Source organism: Nannospalax galili, unplaced genomic scaffold (genome assembly GCF_000622305.1).
Source record: "Nannospalax galili isolate Female #2095 unplaced genomic scaffold, S.galili_v1.0 scaffold1138, whole genome shotgun sequence".
In the NCBI taxonomy this organism is placed as follows: Eukaryota; Metazoa; Chordata; class Mammalia; order Rodentia; family Spalacidae; genus Nannospalax; species Nannospalax galili.
Genome location: NW_008342297.1, coordinates 2,688,713 through 2,692,729, shown reverse-complemented (window position 1 = coordinate 2,692,729; position 4,017 = coordinate 2,688,713). Strand labels below are relative to the sequence as shown.

The 4,017-nt window shown below is 50.8% G+C and overlaps 1 protein-coding gene across 1 annotated transcript in view; it reads left to right on the top strand.

Moving 5' to 3' along the window:
- The first annotated feature begins 774 nt into the window (after positions 1-774).
- Positions 775-4,017, top strand: part of Ngef (neuronal guanine nucleotide exchange factor) — a 115,263-nt gene continuing 112,020 nt past the window's right edge. The window contains exon 1 of the mRNA XM_029565952.1: positions 775-894. The gene's annotated coding sequence lies outside the window, so the exon portion shown is untranslated. The remainder of the gene's footprint in view (positions 895-4,017) is intronic.

Here is a 4,017-nt window from a genome sequence, read left to right as displayed (position 1 = left end):
AGTTCAGATCTGCAGCACCCACATAAAAAACCTAGTGTGGGGACCAGAGTTCAGATCTGCAGCACCCACATAAAAAGCCTAGAGTGGGGACCAAAGGGATGGCTGAGCAGTTAATAGCACTGACTGCTCTTACAGAGGACCCTGGTTCAGTTCCCAGCACTCCTAGGGCAGCTAACAACCATCTGTAACTCTAGTTCTAGGGGATCCAACACCATCTTCTGGCCTCTGCCAGCATTGCATTCACAGGCAATACGCTCACACACAAAAAATAAAAATTAATTAATTAAATTTAGTTTTAAAAAGCCTAGCATGGTAGTGCGCACCTGTAATCCCAGTGCTGGGAGGTGGAGGCAGGCAGATGAGGGGGTGAGGAGGAGGCTTGCTGTGTACACACACATACACACACACACACACACACACACACAACAAGAACCCCAAAGGATCACAAACCTTTTCCCAATCTCAGACTTGAGGGAGCAGGTTGGCTGGGTTGGTGGGGAGGGGGCTTTGGGTCTGCTGGTCACGACCTTATACTCAGGGGCTATTCTAGCCATGCCCGGCCTTCACCTCGGTAGCACCTCTCCTCCTACAAGGCTCCTGGGCAGGTGTGTGGCCATCACCCCGGCTGGGCTCACGGCACCCAGTAAGGTAAATACCCAGACAGGAAGTGCCTGTTACAGGAATGGGGCCAGCGGGTCTGAAGGTCAGGAATGTTTCCCAGGGAGGCTTTTGTAGAGGACAGAGTACTTGGCTGTAGCTCTCTGGGACAGAGTGGAAGCTTGTATGTGTTAGCTGGGGACACATGTGCCTGCTCTGAGGCGCCTGGATAAGACGGTGGATGGGAGAGGAAAAGCGAACGAGGGAGCCCAACACCCAGGAGCTCCTGGATGGCAGGTGAGTAGATGACTAACATTTTTTAATGAAATGAGATTTAAAAAGACATAGAATGGAGGTCAGTGCTGGGGCAGGAGCAGAGAATGTTACATGCATTGATTGAGAAAGAACTTGGAAAGGGAAAGGAGCCGGGGTCTCACAAGAGCCCACTGTTCCTTACAAGACCCCAGCTATACCTGTGAGATCCCAGCCTATCTTGGCATCATCACTCCCCCTCCCCAGTACGTTTCACCATCTGTGACTCAGGGCGATGATTCCTTTCAGCTCTTCTCTCCCCTGGCTGTGGGGGACTAGGGAGATAACGCATAGGAAAGGCCTTAATAGCTTGCAGGGTCCTATGCCATAGGAGCATGCAGGGCCTCTTGGGCCAGACCGTCATTAAGAATTCAGAGATAGCCAGGCGTGGTGATGCACGCCTTTAATTCCAGCACTTGGGAGGCAGAGGCAGGTGGATCTCTGTGAGTTCAAGGCCAGCCTGGCCTACATAGCAAGTTCCAGGCCAGCTGGGGCTACAGGGAGACCCTGTCTCAAAAAAAAAAAGAATTTCAGAGAGGCAGCACCACGGTGTTAAACCAAGCAACCCCCCCTCAATAGGGCCCTGGGACTGCACAGGTTGCAAGCCCATGGTGCCTGCCCTGGTCATAAACATATATCCAGATTGTAAAGTGCTGTGATTGCTGTATGTCACTGGCTCAAACCTCAGGACGTGAGATCACAGCTATAAAAGTGACAGCCCCTGTGGTATGGTCACACTGCTCAGGGACTATTTCAGGACAAAAGAACTTACCCCTCATTATCTTCCAGATTCATATGCCTAGTGGATATGAAGGTAATGCATGATGTGACTCAGCTGGGACAGTTTTTTTTTAATGTAATGATGGATATTTCTTATTCCCTGTCTGGATCAATATTGGTGTACCCGCAATGTGCCGCATGGAGCTGAGACTTGGGACTTGTGTAATTTGACTGATTCGCTGTCTGTAAGCCAGTGACCAACATCTTGTTTTGATTCGGGGAGGTTTGTGGGAAGGCTCCAGGTGTCCCTTGTCCTGTTTCCCTGTCCTCTTCTCCTCTTTTGTCTCTGATTTTCCCTCCTTTATCCCTGCCCACATTGGATGTTGCTTAGCCTTGGAAAGTCAAAGCCAGTGTCTCCTGGGGAGTCTTCAGCTTCCTGGTGCAACACGATAGACAACAGGCCACCTTCCTCAACCCCATTCTCAGTCCACCCAAGCCCAGGTTATCACGGGCACTGTCTCCATGAGGGGGTCTTTATAGGAAAGCCAGTGGTTCCAAAACTTCGCTTTGCCTGTGGAGGCTCTGAGCTCAGCCCACCAAGCTCATACCAGTGGACAAACCATCCAGTCCATACCTGTGGCTGCCCACAGTTCTGGGGGAGGCGAGATCTAGCTCTCTAGCCCTGCTGACTCCACCAGCAGACACAGGAGCCACTGTTTGTCCCAAGAAGCAAGTGACCCTGCCAACCCTACGTCAGACATTCTTTCTTCCAAAACAGCTATCCTTTCCCAACTCAAGTCCACTGCCTCTTCAGTAAAGAATCTACTCTGGTGCTGTCTATAATCTAAGCACCCAGGATGCTGAGGTAAGAGGATTCAAGGCTAGCCTGGGCTACAGAGTGAGGCCCGTCTTTAAAAAAAGAAAAAGAATCTGCTCTGACACTTGAGGTACCCCCTAGTACCCTCACTTCCTTTATTTCTTCATCAAAGAATTGCCAAGCATTGGTACTTCTATTTCCAGTAGGGCTGGGAACACAGGTGGGGTGACAGAGGCCAACAGGCTAGAGGGAACGATGTATCCCTGTACCCCAACCCCAAGGCTAGCCTGAAGCCCCTTCATGAACAGACCATAGGACATGGCCTTGCTCCAAAGATGGCTACTGCATCACAGGGCTGAGAGGAGTTTGGGCCAAGTGGGGTTCATCTCCAAGCTTGGGGTGTCTCTTCATAGCCCCACCCCCATGGCCTAAACAGGAGACTGTGCAGAGCAACCCATGGCCCAGGAAGAATTCCTCCTTCCTCTTGATTCTGGCCGCCCTGTCCACTCTGGGAGAGGCTGGGCCACTGGCAGGAGCCCTTCCTCCATCATGGAGGAAATGCCTAGGAAGAATCTCAGCCTATCCTGCCTTCTATGAGTGGCAACAGTTCCTGGAGCTCAGCTGTTAGGGACACCTCACTGAGTCTGAGCACTTAACAAGAGGTATTTTCCAGAATGTTCCTCAGTGATCCCCCTTTGGGAAAATAGCTTCTTGGTTGATTAAGGATCTGGGAGCTTGGGCAGAGTCATCCCTTTGATTTATTTTTATGTGTGTATGACTGTTATGTCTGCATGTGTGTGAGTGCACCCATGTCATTGTTGTACAGTGCCTGCAGAGGACAGAAGAGGGTGTAGAGTCCCCTGGAACTGGAGTTACGGGTGGTTGTTAGCTGCCATGTGGGTGCTGGGATTGTCTTCTGCAAGAACAGAGCTCCTAACTGCTGAGCCATCTCTCCAAGCCCCTAGGGTCATTTCTTAATTGTTCCACCACCACTCAGTTGTCAAAGGGATCCCAAAGGGATTTCTACTTAGACTTCCTCTCTTCATCCCTGCCGACATGGGGGCCTGCATGGGGGAGATGGCCTTGAGCTGGGCACCATTCAACAATCATACTTCACTTACAATTGTTGTAGCAGGAGGAGGAAAGCTGACGGGCATGACTGTGTGTGGTATAAGCAATTCTCTCTAACTTGAAAATAAGGTCATAATTTCCCATGCACACCCTAGTTGAATGTTTCAAGTGCCTGGGAATGGGGGTCTTAATAAAGTGGGATAGAAGGCTCTGGGGTCGGGGGGAAGCAGAGGCCTGAGTTAATGATGCTAAAGGGGTAGGATTGCTGGAGCAAAGAGAAGAGAAGGGTACCCTGCCCATGGGACTCACAGACATCAGGGTGGGGTCTGTAGATGGGCCAGTGTGCTTCACAGGAGATCCACCCTGCACTTGCATACCTAGCAGGCTAGCTGTTCTCTAGTGACCTTCATCTTTCGTGGGAGCTACACACATCATGATGGGGCCTCTCATGACCAGACTCCTAGTGAGCCTAAACATGGGCATTGGTTGATTATGTAACA